Consider the following 21,127-nt stretch of genomic DNA (forward strand, 5'->3'; position numbering starts at 1 on the left):
TTAAAGACAGCGCCATGCTCATTTCCTGCCCTAACAGGTTATGATCCATTCCATTAATGCTGTCAAAATATATGATAGCCTGTTTAGGCTTCAGGAAACCCTGACTGTTCCAACAAGACAATCAGATGGATGTATTACATTCTTTTCAGACTTTGTTGTGTTCTGATTTATAATGAGGAGACAGACACTTTTCTTTTTGAAGACTGGGAATTTATGTTCTTTGCTTATAATTTAGGGAAATTCTATCCAGCATCTCCAGCTCCTCGAGGCAGTTTACAAGCAAAAACAATACCTTAACATCCTTTTAAAAACCATAAAATATAAATATACAAACAAGTCATTAAGAAACAAGCCAGTGGTCTGGACCAAAATAACCATGGGGCACCAGCTGAGCCTCAAAGAGGAGGATGAGCACATTCTGGACATGAGGAATATAGTTGCCAACTCCAAACTGGGAGATTTCTGGAGATTTGAGAGTGGAGCATGGGGAGGGCAGAGACTTTGGTGGGGTACAATGTCATGGAATCCATCCTCCAAAACATCAATTTTCTCCAGGGAGATTGATGTATGTAGTTTGGATCCTCAGGTCCCACCTGGAGGCTGGCATCCCTAGAGAGAAGCCACCACTCAAAATGTCACCCCTCACTGCCACATGTCCAATTTGTGCAGGCAAAGCCCTTTGGGCAAAGCTTGGGAGGCAGATCTTAATTTGAAAGCTGGGCAGTACATTTTTAAGTGCTGAGATAGTTCATTCAGCTAAGGCAAAATTCTGCCCTTTCTTAACTTGCAGAGTTAGCCAAGGTGAAGGTAACATCACCCCTAGGTCTGTCTTCACACCTCAGCCCCTAGTGACAATAATATAGGGTAGGGGCGGGAAACCATTGCAAGGTCATATTTCTATAATGACTGTCCCAATAGGACAAAACTATAACTTGGTGCTGTCATCGTCATGTCCCACTCAATAGTGTGTTTTCTTCCCTCACACCCACTTCCAATAAACCACGTTTCCAGAGAGAAGTGGTCATACAGCTGAACAGTCATGTTCCAAGGAATGCCATCAAAACTCTACATCCTTTTATCTGCCAAACTGAATACGCAGAAAAGATAGATATGAACGAATTTACAGGAAAAGTGTCTGATTTTTTTCAATCTGCTAATTTCCTATTGATAAAACTTAGTTCTATGTTTTGATTCAGCACATATGGATTTGTTGACCAGAAGACATCAACTCTGACAAAGATCCTTAGATAGTTGTTGGGAAAACTCAGGAATATCTCACCCATTTTCTCTGTATAGTCCAAGAGACTTTATTACGATGGGCTTAGACTGGAGTCAATCTGCATAGGATTGCTCTGTTAACCACCTAATACAGGCATGCCAATGTGAATGTCATGATGGCGCCTTGGAGAGGCATTGACGATTTTAATAGAAAAGCATGAACCACAGGGAATGGTGGTCTAACTTGGTAGAGTACCTTCACTCTTCCATTTCCTTTGGCAGGCATGAGAACCATTCTGAATTTTAAAAAAACAGGCAGCCTGGTTAGTGTATGTCAGGGGTGGCCAAACTGGCTTTCCAGGTGTCCATGGACTACAGTTACCATGAGCCCCAGCCAACATGCAGTCCATAGACATCTGGAGAGCCACAGTTTGGCTACTCCTGGTTGTTATCAATGTTCCTTTTGCCAAAGAGGGGTATAACTGGGGAAATCATGCACAATGTAATGATCTGCACCATCACCAGATGTTATTCTTACGAGGAGTGGCAAGCCATTCAGAATTCTACTGGTATGGATATCTAACACCTCCATGTTCTGCAGGAAACATTTTTATTCTCTATTGCTAGGCACGGTGTGTCTGGACACTATCCCAGAGCATGGCACAATGTGTTTGCAATAGAACCTGTGCTTCAGGAACTGCTAGGAAGGAACACAAATTCCAATTTCTGACAATAATAAAAACACATGCAAGCAAAATACTGCCACAGCTTAAAAGCTTCTATTCTTAATTTTGGGAGAAAACACCTTTCCAATATTTTTGCCAGGAGACAAGAAGTCTCATCCTAGCCCAGGGGACGTCTCAAGGTATACGGCACAAGAACAGATGACTTTATCTATTGGATGCAGTTTGGAGCTTGCAAATTGGTAAAAAGAAACATAAACACAAGCTTCTACTTATCTTTCCCTAACAAATTAAACTATGGAACAGCAATGCCATCCATCTTTTGTTCCTGACATGTCCATTACGAGCCTCTGTTTTTTTCTTTCTTTCTTTTTTTCGGGATTGGCTTTGGGTTCTTTTGTTATTTTTTCCCTCCTGAGAACCTTTTCATACGGAAAAAACTTACTGCACACAGCCGTGTGTTTTCGGTACTGCTGCTCTTCAGCGTCTTTTTTTTCCTACTGCTAACACACAAACTCATCTCTCTCCGATGAATTACATTTTGCCAGGCTACTGTGCCTCATACCGTAGCTTGACAAAGCAAACTCTGAAATGTTTAGATAAGCAGGCCGTAAATTGCTTCTGCCTCAGCCCAGCAAACCAAGCTAAATCTGAATGGCAAAGGCCTTTACACCTCAACTGATGTTAGAAATAAATTGATTTGTACACAATATCCTGAATGGGCTAAAGAGGGGAAGTGGTTTGTGAAATCACTAACACCTCCCTCCCCAAATTCCCAAGCTCCTGCCAGGGCAATAAAAGCGGCCCATCACCCCAGAATACAGAATCCTTTGTGGTTACAAATTTGAATGCACCACGCAAAGGTCTGAGAGCTGCAGAGGAATACTGTGAATCGGATCACACCTTAATAACAGTTTGCAGCTTTGTGTAATCTATATCTGTGTGTCTTGGGTCACCCCAGGCTAGCACTGCTGCTTGCATCTCCACAGGAAAAGCAGTGTGACATTTGAAAGACCTCAGAAAATGAACGGAAGTTTGAATGTGTTACAAGAGAGAAGAAAGAGCAAAGCCCAAGGAAGAGCTCTGCATGCAAAGGGACAAAGCCCAGGCTGGGAAACAGAAAGAGACGGTTCACTCAGGCAGGCATGATGCTGTCTGACATCCATCCACGGGGACTCTGGTCACGAGCCAATGAGGGTTCTGCTCTGCTGTTTTGGAGCCTCTCTCCTCACTCGCACATGCTATATGCTGCTAGAAGGAGGAGAGAAAAGTAGGCCGCCCTGCCGGATCCATTTCCGCTCAAACGCGTACATGATTTTTGAACACAACAAAGAAGTTATTTGTCTATTTTGCATATGGGTGCATTGTGCATGGATGCTCATGGAAGAAGGGAAGGTCAAGACATTGGAAGCATTCTTATGTCTGTGCTATGGACCCACATGTGGAAGAGCCACTGTGCCTAGCTGTTGTTTCCCCAAGCCTCCTGCTACAGTCACAGCATCCGCTCTCTGGATCTCCCACTCCCATTCGACATACGCTGTGAATACGTTATGAAGGATTAGTACAGTTCTTGCAGAAGAATATACAGTAAGAAGCAATGAACAGTTCAAAGATTACAATGGCCAAGGGATGATAATGCACATTCAAATGAAGTTCAAAAATTATAATAGTCAAGGGATAACAAATCACAGCAAGTCACAAAGACAGGAATATAGATGTGGTATGCTGGGATTTGGAGGGATTCTTCCTCAGTTCATAAATATCAAGACCATTTCCGCATGCAGAATCTGCCCCTGGACAGCCTTGGAATGTTGGTGGTTTTTAGAGCCCCTTCCACATGATGTCACCAGTATCCTTAGGCTGTCAAGGTACTGGGTCGAGTTGTGACCATTTTTAACTCACAATGAGGGAAATCGACAACACTGGATTTACCACACTCAACTGCACATCTTTGAGCAACCAGTGAGCAACCAGATGCACGACCATATGGAGGTGGAAATGTGTGATAGTTTCTGTAGTGTTGTCCCACCCGCTCACCCATCCTTCCCTCTCCATTTACTGCTCCAAGTATTTATTTAAAACGGCATGGTCTGGGTTGCAGTACAACTGCAAAGGTAAAATACATTGTCAAAAATAAAATAAAATCTTCTTTAAAGTGTCCATGGTATTTTGGGATCAGGCAGTGGGGAAAAATACAAGGCTGGATCATATGACCCCATCCCACCTGCAAAAGAACCTTCGGCCAGCATCAGGCTCTACCACTAACAGGGCAGAGCAGAGGATCCAACCCTTGGATAAGAATGCTGCTGAAATATTGCGAGTAGTCTGCACACAGGAGAAAAAGAATAAATCAGGGAGGACTCATGCATGAAGAGAATTATTCACACAATTAGGTTTCCTAACAGTTTAGTTTTCAGACTGACTGGAATTGTTCACAGGGGCTGTTTAAACCACGGTGCTGTTGAGAAAAGAGAGAATGACCTTACACATGTCTCCCCGTGACCTCTGTTTCTTCTGAGATTAAAGCAAAGCCATGCTTTCATTGTTATATAATTTGCCTGATAAATAAGGTTGACGCCTGTTATCTTGTGGTACATTGAGCACAACTTGTGGAGGGAGGTGGGGGAAGGGAGGAAAACAACAACAAGGGGAGAAAGATAATTTCTGAAGGGTAAGGAAGACAAATCTGTGCTCATCCACTTTGTCTTTCAGAATAGAAGGGAAAAAAATATTAGAGGAACCACTAAAGTGTAGCACAGGTTTTATTCATGCCCAAGCCAAGTGACAACTGAAAAGATGTTAAATCTTCACAAATAGTATTTTTCCCCTCCCCAAAAGGACTGTTTTCTCACCAGCATCTCTACTTGACAGCACATCATCTGTCAAGAATCCATAAACCTTCATTTCCCTGTCTGGAGTCCCATTTTAAATCTTTCCTCACCTGATTTTCTCCATATTTATTTATTTCATTCTGTGAGATGCATTTCCAAGTTCTTGGCCTCAGAGGTTAATAATAATTAAGATCTATCTGAATTTTAATAATTTCTAACCCTATTGAGAAAGTCCACTTTTCAATTAATAAGGGCTGATTCGGCACTTACTTTTTTTCTCCTGCTGTTGATCCTGCTGAATTCAGGTGGATTTGAACCCAGGACTTTCTCCTTCTCCCTCCCACAAATTGAAACAGAAAGCCCTCTGGACTTGATTGGGGAAGCTCAGAACGGGGAGGGGAGCAGTGGTCATGAAGCTGAACTACCTTTCCTGTACTGGCGGGGGAGGGTGAAGTCCAGCCTGCACGATTGCTTTATTTATTCTCTTTTGACTCCCAAGCCAGCAGCAGCCTCTCAGAGAACAATGCAAATCTCTGCTGAGAGAAGTATGGGCTTCTGAAGCACAGTCCTTTTAAAACAAGGAGGGAAGCCTTGTGACCAGGAACCAGGAAGTCTTTGAACTGACACCCTGGCCAGTCAGGGAAGACTGCTTTGCTAAGTCAGTGTTGCAGGCATGGAGCAATAAGTTAATTCACAAAAAGGAGAAATCTACACTTATACTGGCGGTGGTTTTTCAAATATCTCAGCTTATATTCACTCCTGAGGGAAATGTAGGGTCACCGCAGATCCATCGTGCATGTCACAGAGAGAAAATTTAAAGCACCCCAAATCAAATGGAAATGGAAATCAGTGTAGACGGAAAGGATTTATTCAGGCTGGGAGTGGAAAAAAAGCCCCATGCAGACTCGACCTTGAGCTAACTGAGAAGAACAAAGTTTGGCTAGTATATTTCTTCCTTTAGAGCATACCTATGAATACCTTTCTGATCTACTTTCATAGCCACAATATTCCAAAGATAACATATGATGTTATATCATTGTTTGCTATTAATACCTAAAATAAGAATGTTAAAAACAACACAAAATAGCCATAAATAATCAAAGTGGCTAAGAATATGGACATAGCAACTCCAGTTACAAACAGGCTAGAGAACAGGCTAGAGTCGAGACGAAGTTCATATAGAAAAAAATGTGTCCATATTGAAATCATTTAAGAATATTTGGCCTGTATCCCAGATGAATATCATAATTCATACTAGTGGCATCTGTTTGGAAGCCTGGACAAATATTTTCCAGGTGAAATCCAAACATTCTTGGCTAAGTTCATTTTTTTAAAGTTTCACAGAATGCATAGAATATTTGTATTAATAATGATGTTTGAGATCAGAGATCTGCAATTGTACATTTCGAGTTTCACACTCGGTTTGTAATGAGTTGGATTCAACCTAATTTTCCACTGCTGAAAAAGTTCGGAAAGGGTCCCCTTTGACACCCCCCCCCGCAAATAGCTGTGTTCGGTATCATGAGACCTGTATGGTCAAAAGCCTTGTGGAAGGGGGGGGCTGTAATAGGAAGGGGATTTTGCCACAGTTGAGTGAAAAAAACAGGATGGATCCTGTTGGAATAGGTGGAATCTGTAGTGTGCATGATTCTAGAACATATGAGTAATATCCTATAGAGCAGTGGTCCCCAACCTTTTTATCACCGGGGACTACTCAACGCCAGGGACCACTCACCGGGGACCACTCAACGCCTTTTACTGAGGCCCGGTGGGTGGGGGGTAGTTTACTCCTCCATTCTCAACCACTGCCCTAACATTCTCTGATCGCTATGGTAATGTTTAAACATCCCTTCAAAATAAGATACAGACACGCCACAACAATGAAGTGTGTTGTAAAGGGCTGGGGGGGATGAAGTAAAGGGCCGGGGGGGACAGAAGACGTCCTTCCGGGCCCACCTCCAATTAGTCGAAGGACCACATGTGGTCCGCAGCCCACAGGTTGGGGATCGCTACTATAGAGGGCATCCGTGGAGATGTGTATTTTGCATAGTTAGAATAGGAGCTTCCTGATATTTTTCAAATAATCTCCTCCAGCATCCTGATTGGCTCAGATGGCAACTTCCTGCTCCTTTGAGCACACTTCCTCTCTGCTTGCCTCCAGAACAGACTGAATGAAGAGAACAGAACCATTAGACAGGACTCTCTCTTCTTTCTAGATAAAGTTGTTCCTCTATTTTATCCTTTTAAACAGCTTGGCGCTTTACCCTCTTTGCAAATTTAAACTCTGCCCACAGACCCAACCCGGTGCTTTCGCAAAGAGAATTTCTGAGTCAGCTTCCTGGTGTGCTACCAATGGGAGATCTAGCTTCTATCTCAGTTTTTAACCTGCAGCACGAGTATCCATATAGAGCACTGTGCAGTTAAAATTAAACACATTTCAGTCCCGCCGATTTCAATGCCACCCTAAGCAGTTAACGCATTTTAGCCGACTGACTTCAGTAGAAGTGTGTGAACATTTTGCTTAAGATGTTCCTGTAAATATATTCAACTTTGACTGGATCATGCCCAGTATTTGTCCAGGCAATTTAAAGTACAGAGCTAGGACCATTTCTCGAGGACCATTGCCAATCTTCTATACAGCAACAGAAAGCAAGCCAAAAGAACAAGTATCAGCTCATTAATGGCTTCTGACTGCCCTACCATGTTTGATCCACTGTTGTTGGCAATTATAACGTCTTCTTGCATGGTGGCTTTGTTAAACTCCAAGAGGCACTTAACAAACGACCTACATGGACCTTCTTATCCACACTCTATATCCAAGTGCATCTACTTTGGTTCCAGCCAAGTCGCCATTCTATTAAATGGCATTAAAAAAAAAAAGAAGAAGAATCAGCTAAACCTATTTTGTACACTTTAAATCTCACAGTATGCAGCATCAGGAAATTCTATTCTGAAATCAGAAGACGTGCAATCTCTGATTAGCAAACAGACCTTTCAAATGCAGAACATTTCACCCGCCACCTTGTCAGAAGACTACTGAACCGTCTTTTGTAATGAACAGAACAAGAAAACAATGCCAAAGTGGTACACTTCGAAATCCCGTTGATTTCAGTGGAACAAAAAAGAGGAATTGTGTAATCCTCTCCCATTCAAATGACTGGATTATACTCAAATTCTGAAAACTTCACATCTGGAAAATGCTTCATCTAGTGTTGGGTATCTGTGATGGATATTGTCACCATTAAGGCTTAACAGTCTCCAGAATGCCAGGCCTTACTGGCTGTTTATTTATTTATACCCCACTTTTCCCCCAACAGGGACCCCAAATAGTTTACAACATTCTCCCCTTCTCCATTTTACCCTCACAACAAACCTGTCCGGTAGGTTAGGCTAAGATGTTCTCCAAACCAGAGGTAGTCAACCTGTGGTCCTCCAGATGCCCATGGACTACAATTCCCATGAGCCCCTGCCAGCAAACGCTGGCAGGGGCTCATGGGAATTGCAGTCCATGGACATCTGGAGGACCACAGGTTGACTACCCCTGCTCCAAACAATCTTAGGCAGGTGGTGGTTGTTGGTTGCAGCCACTTCTTTCAATTACGTCTGGCTCACCAGCTGGCCCCTTATCTGGACTCTGCAGACCTAGACATGTTGAACCCTGCTGTTATAACATCCAGATTAGGCTCCTGCAGTTGGCTGAATGTGGGGTTGCTGCTGAAGTCGTCTCAAAAGCTTCAATTGGTTCAGAAGGCAGCAATGTCTGTGGGCAGGTGCTTGGAAAGTGTAATGCCAAGGCTGCATCAGCTGCACTGGTTACCTGCCCACATATAAGCCCAAATCAAAATGTTAGTTATCATCTTTGAAGCCCTACACCAGCCTTTCTCAACTTTTTTTACCATTGAGAAACCCCAGAAGTGGCGCGATGGTGCAGAATATGGTTGGGAAGCATAGCTGTGGACACGCCCACCCAGGGCCCCTCCCCTTCTCACCCCTTCCAGGCCCAGCATTGGCCATTTTTGGAGGGAGGGGATGGGCTGACGTGGCCATAGATGGTCATATCACCCGGTTAATGTTCAACACATTTATAACAAATATATTAAAAATGAATGAACTCCCACCCACTCAGGAATCCCTTCCAGGGCCATCAGGAACCCCCAGGGTTTCACTAAACCCTGGTTGAGAAGGCCTGCCCTACACAGTCTGAGACCCTTATATTTCTCAAACATCATCTCTCTCATGCACCAGGTATACTTTCTCCTGGTGATACTGTCAGCTGGTGGTGACAGAAAATGCTGTCAAGTCACAGCTGACATGGGGACCCTGTAAGGTTTTCAAAAGCAAAGGAAGTTCAGAAGTGGTTTGCCAGTGCCAACCTCACCATCACAGCCCTAGTATTCCTTGGAGGTTTCCCAACCAAATACTAGCCAGAGCTGACCTTGCTTATCTTCCAAGTTCTGATGAGATCAGGCTAGCCTGGGCTACCCAGGTCATGGTTACCTTCCTCTAGGATGGCTCATTTAGCAACAAGTATTCTCTGTGGTAGGTCTATTCCTATGCAATAGTCTACTGGCATGGGTGTGGTTGGTGCCTTCACTGTTTTGTTCCAGAGGGCATTTGGTGAAGGCTAAGCTACTTCTGACTGTCTTTTTAAAAAATTTATTTTAATGGTGTACTGGTTTTAATTTTTCGCTGGATGCTTATGATGTTTGTGTCCTTGCAGCTTGCGATGTTCTGTTAACCACCTGGAGTTTGTGGAGATAACACATGGCAAAATATTTTAGACAAACAAAACAAACTCTGCTGTGCACGACACCGAAGAATGAGACTCTTCCATAGTCACCCAGACAAACACCCAGCAGGTCCTGTTGAGCCAAGCCAGAGGCAGCAATAGTGATTACCCTCACACTCATATTTTGGGGCAGCACCTTCACCGCCAGCACAAGCAGAGGCTCCAGCACCAAATCTACCAGCACTAGCCGTCAAAGTAAACCGGCATCTTCTGAGGTTGGTTCAGCTTCGATCCACCAAGTTCCATCCCCTCACTTGTCCCATCCTCTTTTAGTGGTCAGACATTTTGAAGCTGACGAATAACAACAAAGATGAACCTGGAAGCAAGATCTCTGAACCAGCAAATGGCTGCAGAGTCTCCTCGTTGCTTAGTACAACCAATGTCTGACCAAGCCACACACTAAGTGAGGTGCTTGGTTTTCTTGGTTCCTCCATATTGTGGCCTGACTAGCCACTGAGTCTAGGGCAGGTCATCTGAAGCCCGTTTTCCTTATCACCCAGTACACTGGGTCCTGCTCCAGTGGCAGGAAGCTCAAGACAGTGACCTTGGGCAGCCTGGTGTTGAGGACTTGCTTTTCTTATCCTTGGATATAATCTGGAAACAAGACTATACCTTGTCTCTCAGGCTTGCGAGTTCATCGAGAGGGCCACAAAATGGCAGGGCATAGATGGTCAGGGAAAGGCAGGCTTGTGAACATTCCTTTTAATTTTTAAAGAAGGGACGACATAAGTCTAACAGCAGGAGAGGGCTAAGCCTCCAAGTGGATTAATAACTTAGCCACAGGAGACGGGAACGTGCATCTGCTGCATGTGAGACAGAATAAAACAGAAATGTTAACTTTCCACACCTCAGTGAGGTTTGCCCGGCACTAGCATTAGTTCATCCTTTTGAGATTTATATTTATATTACGTATATATAGTCCCGCTATAATACCTAGCGAACTCTTGTTAGCTGACTGCAGGAGGTAGGAGGGATCTTGCCATCTCAGTATATCTTAGATTTGTGTTGTTTTTAGGATGGGGTTTAAAGTATATGTAACCCACCTTGAGTCCAAGAAGGAAGGTGGGCTAGAAATGTAATAAATAGGTTTATATTTTGGATGCCATTCTTTATCAGCAGTTTCAGCCCCTAATTGTTAAGTAGCAGAAACACTGAAGAGTTTGAACTCATGCTATGTGCAGTTTGGGGAATGTTTTGAGATCCCTACTAAATGCAGAATTGTGTGGTAGTCATGCAGATGTCATTCGACTAGTCATCGATTTACTCCCAGAATTGCCGGTTTTTTTCGAGATAACTGCAATGGATGCTCTGTGGAAGAATTATTGTTGCAAAATTTTAACTTATTTGCTACCTATTTTAAATTAGATTCAATTTTATTTGTTCTAACCATTGTATTTCTAGACCGTCCTCCAAGCAAGTCGGCTCAGGGCAGTGGACAAGCTTGTGTATAAAATACCCAACCTTCTCCACTGCCCTGAGCCAGCTTCCTGAGAAGATAGTCTAAAAATCTAAGAAATAAATCTAAAAATCTAAGAAATAAATCTAAAAATCTAAGAAATAAATCTAAAAATCTAAGAAATAAATTGAGATGGACCATAGCCAAATAAACATCCTTGACGGGAAGTGATATTGAATTAGAACAATCCAATCCAAGTGATATTGAACCAGAACCAGAACAATCACTGCAACTTCCCAACAATTTCTTTGCCCCCACCTTCTCTGCTCTCTATACAGTTGCTAACCTTTCTATCTATAGAGGGGTCGACAGCTTAGACGCTTGCATTGCCAAAGTGGCCGGCTCTTGATTTGCTCTTCTAATGAGCTTGGGACATACCTAAAGAGTTTTCCAGCGTTGGAGACATACCTTGCTCGAGGCTTGAGAGTCAAGGACTTCTGCCAATAAAGCTTTTCAGATGGATGACATGTGACAGCTTATGTAATAGACTTGGGCTTTATATACTAGCAGGACAGTGGCATGTCAAACACTTAACGGGAAGCAGCACAACCAGGCCAGGGAGCAAAACAGGCAGCTTTGTTCACCCATTTTGCAGGTCTCTCTGACAGTGCTGGTCCAAGGACTTGACTGATTTCAGGTGAGCTCCTTGTGTAAGACGCTCAAGTTGGATTCTTATCTTGATTTCATTGTGATGTCATCTCCCGGCTAAATCTGCCAAGGGCTGGAATCCTCTGATCTCAGAAACTGGAAGCCCACTAACAAATTGGAAAACATGGTTATCCACCTACGGAGGATCACTCCTGGATATATAAGGTTATTACAGGTAGGACATTTCTAACTCTTTCTCTCTCTGCTTTCTGTTCATACTTCCTAAGGGCTAGGTTTCTGTTTGGCTCAACAAATTTGGGCCCCACCCAAGAGAATTTCAGTCCTGGTAGAACTAAAGCTGTAGCCTGCCATTCTAAACACACTTGCTACAAAATTTATCTGTTTGGATGCAATGGGATTTACATCAAAGTCTATAGCTATGCAGTATGGATGTCTAATGAAGGTTTTTCCAGGAAGCCCATTCATTTTGGCTTGTGGACATCGTTCTGACTACATAATGCCAAAATATATTCTTTATGCTTTAGCGGTACTTAAACAATGACAGTGCTCCCATAGCCTTCAAACTGGACAAAATGTATTTTCATCCACAAAATTCCAAACCCATTAACACAGAATAGTGACGAAATATTTCTCTCTTTGCTAATAATCTGGATTAAAAAAAAAATACAAGAATGGCTTCAGGAAACCCTCTGCATTTGTAATATACCTGTACAAAAGCTGAAGATCAAACGTTAGCATTTACCCTGTAGCAAAGCCACACATACAAGCACAGCGGTATAGCACACTGGCTAAAAGAATTAGACAATGATCAGGAACGTCCACTGGGACACATGCACTAGTCGCTGACTTTTAGCTAGCCCAGGGGTGGCCAAACTGCAGCTCTCCAGATGTTCATGGAAAGGGTTGTCCATGGACATCTGGAGAGCCGCAGTTTAACCACCCCGAGAGCCTCTTTGTCTCAGTTGTTTATAAGTAATGCACAGATTAATAATATGGCTTTGCTTTCCAGTCAGTCAGTCAGTGCTTTCCAGGGTCTGAAAGGATTACTGTGATAATCTATATGAAGCGCCTTGATCACTTACAGTGCTGTCCTCTACCATCCTTTCAAATTTCAGTGGATTTAGGATTGCATTGTAAAAGTGCTATATAGTGTATAATATTATTATTCAGAAACTGGGTTGAAGCAATCCTTAAAGCAAGAGCCCCGCCGATATCGGCAGAATAGTTTTTCTGTAGGCCGTCTATCACTTCTATGGCAATTTAATATAAAAATGACTTTCCTGTCTCCTGTTAACTAGGCATCACACTCTGCAGCTTCTACTCTCTATCTCCTTATGAATCTTTGTTTATAATGCATCACAGCATCAGCAGCAGGGTTTACGTTGGGCTGTAGGTTATCATTCTTTCCGCTATTGTAGGTTAGCAATAGGCTGGGGCCATCAAGGACTACTGAGAAAAGCAAGGTCACACAGTCCTTCCTCATTCTGATCTAAGACAGAACTCAGCACCACTGGTAAAGCATTCAGATAAAGAGTGTTTCCCATTGAACGTCTGCCCAGATCATCTGAGAAAAGCTTGAAAACCCAGTTACCAGCTGGAATTATAGGCACAGCCAGAGAGGACAGATGATACTCCATGACCAAGTCAGTCTATGCATTTTCATTACCTTTCATAGGCTGATAGAGCAACCCTGTGTAGAGTTACTCCAGCCTAAACCATCCATTGAAATCAATTGATTTACGCTGTACCGGATTGTGCTGTTAGTGTGCCTAACGCTGCCCTAGTTTATGGCCGCTAACAGCCTATTCTGTTTCTTTGGACAATTGATTGGAGAGGGAAGGGGGCAACACAGGTTTCCTAGAGTGCCTGCCTGAAATCAAGCCCCAAGGATCCTAAAGCTCTCTCCGGCCATGAATCGACTGCCAGGTGCTCAAGAGCCTCTCTGGTTTTGCCAGTTCTGGCAGGCAATATGACACAGGGGATTTATTGGACCAACTAGGAACCCAGCAACTTATGGGCTTTATTCAGGTTGGGGTGGGGTAGGGGTCTCAAATTATGCATGTATGTGTCGGCATATGTTTCGGTTTGGGAAATAAATGTAAGAAGGGAAGAAGATTTCCAGTGTCCCTCTGGGCCATATATTGGCAAACATTAAGTCAGTCTTTCTCAAGCAGGGTTTCATGAAACCCTGGAGTTTCTTTACAGCCCTGGAAGGGTTTCCTGAGTAGGTGGGAATTAATTCATTTTTAATATATTTTTAAATGTGTGAAACATTTATTGCGTGATATGATTATATATGGTTATGTTAACTCACCCACCCCTCCCCAAATGGCCAACCATGGGCCTGGAAGATGTGGAAAGGTGAGGGGTCCCAGGTGGACGTGTCCACAGCTGTGCTTCCCAACTAGATTCTGCACGATCGCACCACTTCTGGGGTTCCTCAAAGCCTGAAGAATTTCTCAGGGGATTCTCAACGGTAAAAAGGTTGAGAAAGGCTGCACTGAGCAGTCACCCAAGACCTGTAACATACATTCATTTCAATAACTGATGTTTGTGTTTAATTAATTTATTATATTATATTTATATACCACCCTCCCTGAAGGCTCAGGGCAGTTTACATCAAACAGGAACTATACAAGTAACTCAGTTTGTATCTGACAGACGGATGAACAGTGAAATTTTAACCCATGTGAGATGGTCTTCACTCAGTCACCATTAGTGTCTCCTGAGTGGAACTGCATTAGTTCTGAACTTGCCTGCCCAATCACATGTTGAGGACTTGATATATACACTTTGCCACCCTTTTCTTGCAGACCCAGGCTGCTGGGAAAATAGTCATCCATGCGGCCGACAACCTGATGCATCGGGCTGCCTTGATCCTGGGCATGTTTGGAATCAGCGTGTCCACCTATAGCACCCTTCAGCTGACTCAGAAGAAAAGATTCCCTTTAATGTCTTAACTTGGGCCAGGATCGGAATCACAGCGATGGGGGTGGAAATGCCCATCCACAGCCACCAACATACCAAGGAAGAAGGTAGTTCAAAGTCAAAGAGGCCACCAGAAGGTCGGGCTCTTCCTCTCTTTTGGTTGCTGAGCTCATGAGACATTTTCCACCCCTTACCCCCCCCCCCAAAAAAAAAGGTTCGAAAAGAGATGGAAGAATAACTGATATTTGTTCTAGAAAGTGGAAAAATGGTCATGGATGGAAGGAACCATTCGATCTGACAACAAAACGGATACTTAAGTAATGGAGGGATTTTGTGTTTTTCCCCACACAATACATAAAGAAAGAAATTTCACCTTAAAAAAGAATAACTAGAATCTGAGCAGGTAAAGACAAATTGAGGGGGGGGCATGCACAATTACGGTCACCTCCTCTCTATCGAGGGGCAGAGGGCTTGAGGAGATAGGACAGCCTTCACAAGAGTGAGGGCAAGCTTAACCTCCTGGAACAAATCCCCACCACCACCCCTATGTTTTAAAAAGTAGTTTGCAACCTAGACGAACCACTCAGCCATATCTAAATAACAAAGGAGCAAGGCTTCACAATTAAGGCTAGTGATGCAGACAGATGGGCAGGTTTTCTACCCAGTAGCTCTCTGCAAATGGGCTTACATTATCTGAACCCCACTGGAACATGCCCACTTGCCCATAGTCAGCATTCTTCACTATTGCAGTACATATAACTCAGAAGGAGCGGGGGCGAGATCTTGGTCATCTCTTGGGCACAGCATTTGTTCTGAGGGACTGTTCCTTTTGTAGGAGTGGGACCACCCCGAGAAGGGTTTTGTTACACATGTGACAGCATCAGAAACGTATGGATGCTAATAAGGATGGGAGAACTTGTCACGTGAATCTTATTTTTAACGGGTGGCTTGGACATCAGTGTTCCCTTTTAGAAGGATAAGTACAGCAAGTACAATCACTTCCCTTGGAGCTTGCAGATCTGACAATATATCTTGATTCAACTAGGAATTGAGTTTTCCTTTTCTATGCATTTCAGTCACCGCAATACAGAACAGGGCGATCGCAATCACTCTTCTGCAGACAGCTTGCACAAGGTCTCCTTTGCCAGAAGGTTTAAAAAGTGGCATTACTAGGCAGGGAGAGGAAATCGCCCAAGACAATCTGTTTGTTGTTTGGTTTGTTTATTAACGACAACAATTATTGCTCTGCAAACGGAATTTACATGCAACTACTCTGAGGCATCAGGCATATTATCCCCCCCTTAAAGAAAAAAAAAAAGAAGACCAGACATTTTAGTATAGTTGAATGCTGCGTTTAAAATCCAAATTAATATTACATGCTGCAGAGCCGCTGTTTCCATTTCCAAAAACAATTGCGATTCAAACAAATGAGAAATCTCATTTTTAAGAGGTAATTCTGTAGAAGGTTCCCCAGTGCCTTGTACCAGATTATTTCTTCCTATAATGTAGAATCACTTGCCCGCATGGGTCCCCCCCAGTCCCATGAGGAAAGGGGTAACAGATGATAGCTTCTAGGGCGACTTGGAAATGTTCTACTGGACATCCTGCTGTCTTGTTCCGATTCCCTCTTAATGCATGATGTTTTAATAGGTTCCTTTTGGGGGGAGGGGCTTATTTTCCAAATGTAATTGGCCAGAGTGCAAAGGTGAGGACTAAAAAGTCAGGGTGTCACAGGCTCAGTTCATTCTTTAAAATGGAGACGGATTTTCTCTAGCCGAGGCATATCAATGCATCTCATCTGCTTTCAAGTCTCACGGTTGCAATCAGATAAATATTCTACAGCATGGCAGGCTGACGGGATAATGTGGGCTTGTTTCGGTTTTTTATTTCCAAGTTCTAACGCTTGGGGGGGGGAAAGTTCCTAATTATGCAACAGGACGAAAAACATTTTGATTGAAGCCTGGTAGCCTAATAACTCAGTATACTAATGACACTGATTAACTAACAAAGCTGTTAAGATATTATTTTTAGAATTGCTCTATGTCTGCACGCATACTTCTGCACCAGTCCAGGAAAGGAGGGCTCATACTTGGCTGGCAGCCAGAGGCACAAAATGGCGCCCTGGTCCCCTCATGGGAGTGGTTCATGCAGCAAAATAACAGGCCATCCCACTGGCGGATGGGATGGGATCCCCTGCTTGCATCCTCAACCCAGTAATAAGCACTGTCCACCTCAATAGCGGCAGAAGGCATGTGTTGGTGAGAAGGGAAACCTGAGGGAGCTGAATCCGATTCATCACCCGCTTGCTGTTTCCTTGAAGAGGGTGATCAGATACCTGGAGACAGCAGCATGGCGGCCACCCACTTCTTTGATCCACGGCTACTGTGTAGTGGATGGTGTTGGAGGCACGTGCAAATGAGGCCATTTTGCATACTTGGTCCCAAAACCTTAGAGCAGGGGTGGCCAACCTGTGGCTCTCCAAATGTCCATGGACTATGATTCCCATGGGCCCCTGCCCGAATGTACTGGTAAAGGTTCCTGGGAACTACAGTCCATGGACATCTGGAGACCCCACAGCTTGGCCACCCCTGGCCCAGGGTGACTTTATATAGGTAGATGTTCATCACACAGTGACCTCAAGACACAAAGGCAGCGGCTGGGGATCGTTACAGACAGCTTTCACTACACTATCAAACACAAGACTTTTCATACATCCAGGGAGTGATGAGATCATGATGTGATGGACTCGTGGGTGTACTTGAACGAGTCCTTAGTGGGAAGTAAATCCCACTGAAATCTGCAGTGACACTTCCCAAAGAGAGCGAGTGCTTTGGCTAGTATCGTCCCCCTTTTTGATGGACAGAGCTTGTGCTTTTTAGGCAGCTTTGTCACAGTGAAAAAAATTGAACGTATCACAGTTCCCCCAACTTTACATTTCCATGCTGAGGAAAAGTCTCAGATATCCATAACCTATCCAATTTAGTACCCTGGCATTACTAGACTCTGAACCCAATCACTCGGCCCACTCTGCAAGAATGTTATTCATTATTTGAATGTTTAGTCTGTCTTATCCTGCACAATCCTCCTGATCTTCTCCCTGCCTAGGAATCCCGAGCACACAAAGAAGTGATAACGTTGAGGGCTCCATGAGGTGGACTCATGCTGTTATTTCTGTAATTGTCCCATGATCCTTTGATCTTGTGAAACGGACAAGGTGGTCTTTTTATCAGCAGCTGCTGTCAGGCAGATAACACGACTGGTTTGTTAAAGGTCTCGTGATACGATCTAGTGGTAATATCTGCTCATGGAAGATATTTTCGTCTGCAGAACAGGATTTTCTTGCCTCCTGTGTCCAAATCCAGCGGGGTGACCTTGGGATGTCACAGCCCTGATAGTGCTGTTCTTGCAGAGCCGCCCTGTCAGAGCTCTCTCGGCCTCCCCTAGCTCACAGGGTGTCTGTTGTGGAGAGAGGAAGCGAAAGAGATTGTAAGATGCTTTGAGACTCCTTCGGGCAGTGAAAAGCGGGGTATAACAACGAACTCTTCTTCTTCTCGGGGGGAAAAAATCTTCTGCCAGAGGAAACCGACTGCAGCATCCAAGCCACGGTTAGTTTGTTAAAAGGCTGTATGAATCCTTGATGGAATAGAAGTCTTTGAGAATGACCATATTCGTGAGGCAGAAGAAGTGAAAGAAGAAGACGGGATTCAGTAAATACTAAAACAAAGAGCCTGTTGGAATGTGGCTGAAGTGTGCACGATATTTGGCACCTCTTAGAGGGCATGCTAACGCTGAAGTATGTCATCCCTGTATCGCTGCATAATATTTTGACTGAGCTTCCTAACCCTCCAGACCGATTGCTTGTATTACTCCCCTTAATAAACTTCATTTCCAACTTCATTCTCTCCAGATTTTCAGCATTCCTTTTTGAGATATGCACAAGCAGCAGATGGTTTTGCTGTTTCTCAGCACCACTGCCCAGGGCGTTTTCCAGGCTGCGGCCCCCTTTCATGCTTTTGTGCCAGTGTCGTGGCGGTTCCAAAGAGCACGCTATTGGTGTGATCGGTTCACACGGATGCTTTGCCCTTTGGCGTTTCCCTGCCGGTCCTGTCCTTTCAGATGCCCCCTGGAGGGTTGTTTTCCTGTTTCCCCTCCTGCCCCCTTTTTTTCCTCTTGCACACACACTGCAGCAGCCTCAAGGAGACAATCACACTTGAAGCAGCTCTGGATTCCCCCTTCCTGCCTGGAGCAGGTTTCCTTTCCTCCGTTGCATCCAGTGATATTCCGTCCCCCTTCCCTGAGGCCAACACTCCTTAGGAAGGAGAGAATAGGAGCCCTGGTCCACAGGGAGCCTGGGAGCCTCTGCCCTGCCCCGTCCTCCAGTCCAAGCCAGCAGAGAGCAGTGGGAGCCCAGCATGGAGAAAGCCAGAAGCTACAGCTTTGGGTTGGGAAATACCTGGAAACTTTGTGGGTGAAGCCAGGAGTGGACAGGCTTTGGGGTGGGGAGGGACCACAGGAGAATATAAAGCTAAGGAGTCCACCCTCTAAAGCAGGGGTAGTCAACCTGTGGTCCTCCAGATGTCCATGGACTACAATTCCCATGAGCCCAAGGGAATTGTAGTCCATGGACATCTGGAGGACCACAGGTTGACTACCCCTGCTCTAAAGCAGCCATTTTCTCCAGGGGAACGGATCTGTCTAGTCTGGAGATGAGCTATAATTCCAGGGGATCCCCAGGTCCCTCCTAGAGACTGGCATTCTTAACTGCAGCAGCTCTTCCTTCCCAGCCCTGCAAGTGCTGTGGGAGGCAAGGGGGGTGTCCATCCCTGTCAGGACTGGGGTGTCGTTACTAGCAAACCTGCCTCTGGCTCCCAAAGAGATGATCCATTGTTGCACATGGTCTGGCCTACTGAGGACCGAAAGCTCCAAGCTCTGAAAAGGGCATTGGTGGCTGCCTCCTGCTGCCTTCCATCTCCCTCCTTCCGCCTGCCAGGGGGATTTGGGTCCCCTCATATAAACCCAGCTTGGCTAAACCCAGATGGAAGGGGGTGTTGGTGTTAGTGCAGAGTCAGGAAAGATTTACCTTGGTAGTTCATCAGTTCTACAGGCCTAGGCCAGAGCATACTGAGGCAGGCTTATTGCTTTGTTTTTGCTTACTTGGATCATCTATCTACTAGAATCATAAAATCGTACAGTTGGAAGGGGCCACACAGGCCATCTAGTCCCACCGCCTGCTCAATGCAGGATCAGCCTAAAGCATCCAGGATAAGTATCTGTCCAGCCGCTGCTTGAAGACTGCCAGTGAGGGAGAACTCACCACCTCATTAGGCAGTCGATTTCATTGCTGAACTATTCTGTGAAATTTTTTCCCAGATATCTAGCCAATAGTGTTCTCCACACAGTTTAAATCCATCACTGCAGGTCCTATTCTCTGCTGCCAACAGGAACCTTTCCCTACCCTCCTCCAAGTGACAACCTTTCAAATACTTAAAGACTAAATGAGAGCAAGCTTAGTATAGTGGTTAAGAGTGGCAGCCTCCATAATAGAGAACTGTGTTTCTCCAAAATGGAAAACTGCGTTCGATTCTCTGTTCCTCCACGTGCAGCCAGCTGGGTGACCCTGGGCTAGTCACAGTTCTGATAGTGCTGTTCTCACAGAGCAGTCTTGCGAGCAGTCTCCCAGCCCCACCTACCTCACAGGCTGCCTGTTGTGGGGAGAGGACAGGAAGGTGATTGTGAGCTCCTTTGAGACTCTCCTCTCTTCATTTCTTCAAGGCTTCCCTGTCACAGGCTATGTTAGTCACTTTTCTTCTTTCCTTGTGCTCCACTGCAATGGGAATGGCTACCGGCTCCTAGAGGCCACTCTGTAGTGGGTGTTCTGTGCTAATGATGCGCGACTTCAGGGAACAGGCCTTGAAACCAGTCGGGACCATCCAGGCCCTTTTCGTCCGTACAAGAGCAAATCTCCAGTTAGGAGCCTTTAGAATTAAGATGCTCATTGCTCAAAGCCAGGCTCGATCTCCCCTCGTGCTTCCTGAATCTCCGAGCTGTGTCTCTCCCCACGGCTCAGAGCCTTCGGGTGCTGTTTTCCTTACCTTTCTTTCAACCTCAACCCGAAACATTCCCCCCCCCCCAAATTTTAAACATCCTCGCCCTTGTGGTTTATGTTGCTTTAACTTTGAAATTCTTGGCAATTCATCAACAATTTAGCATGAAGTGCAAGCCAAGCGGAGGAGCCTGCGGAGCGCTTGGAGTCTGAAGCAGCATATTTAATATTTTGAAGCTTACCAGAGAGATACTTAATTGGGGCGCGTCGCCTGTTAGTCTCAAGGAAGTCTGCTTGAGCAGCTCCCTTCCCCCGCTGCTTCCCAGGAAGCCCTGATCGACTCCCAGCTGACCCACAGGATTTCAGGCCTCTCATGCCACAGGGACACGGGTAGAGTAGCTGCTGTACTCGTCCATCATCTGATCAGCTTGCCTGCGGTGGGTAAAACAACTTGCTGATTATGGGCAGGCCTGTGTTCTCCTGTGTGGAGACTAGGTCTGGGCAGGTCCACCCAAAGTCATTCTCAGTGCTGAAGGGTTAGAGCAGCGGTCCCCAACCCTCGGTCCAGGG

The sequence above is a fragment of the Paroedura picta genome, chromosome 1 (genome assembly GCF_049243985.1).
Source record: "Paroedura picta isolate Pp20150507F chromosome 1, Ppicta_v3.0, whole genome shotgun sequence".
In the NCBI taxonomy this organism is placed as follows: Eukaryota; Metazoa; Chordata; class Lepidosauria; order Squamata; family Gekkonidae; genus Paroedura; species Paroedura picta.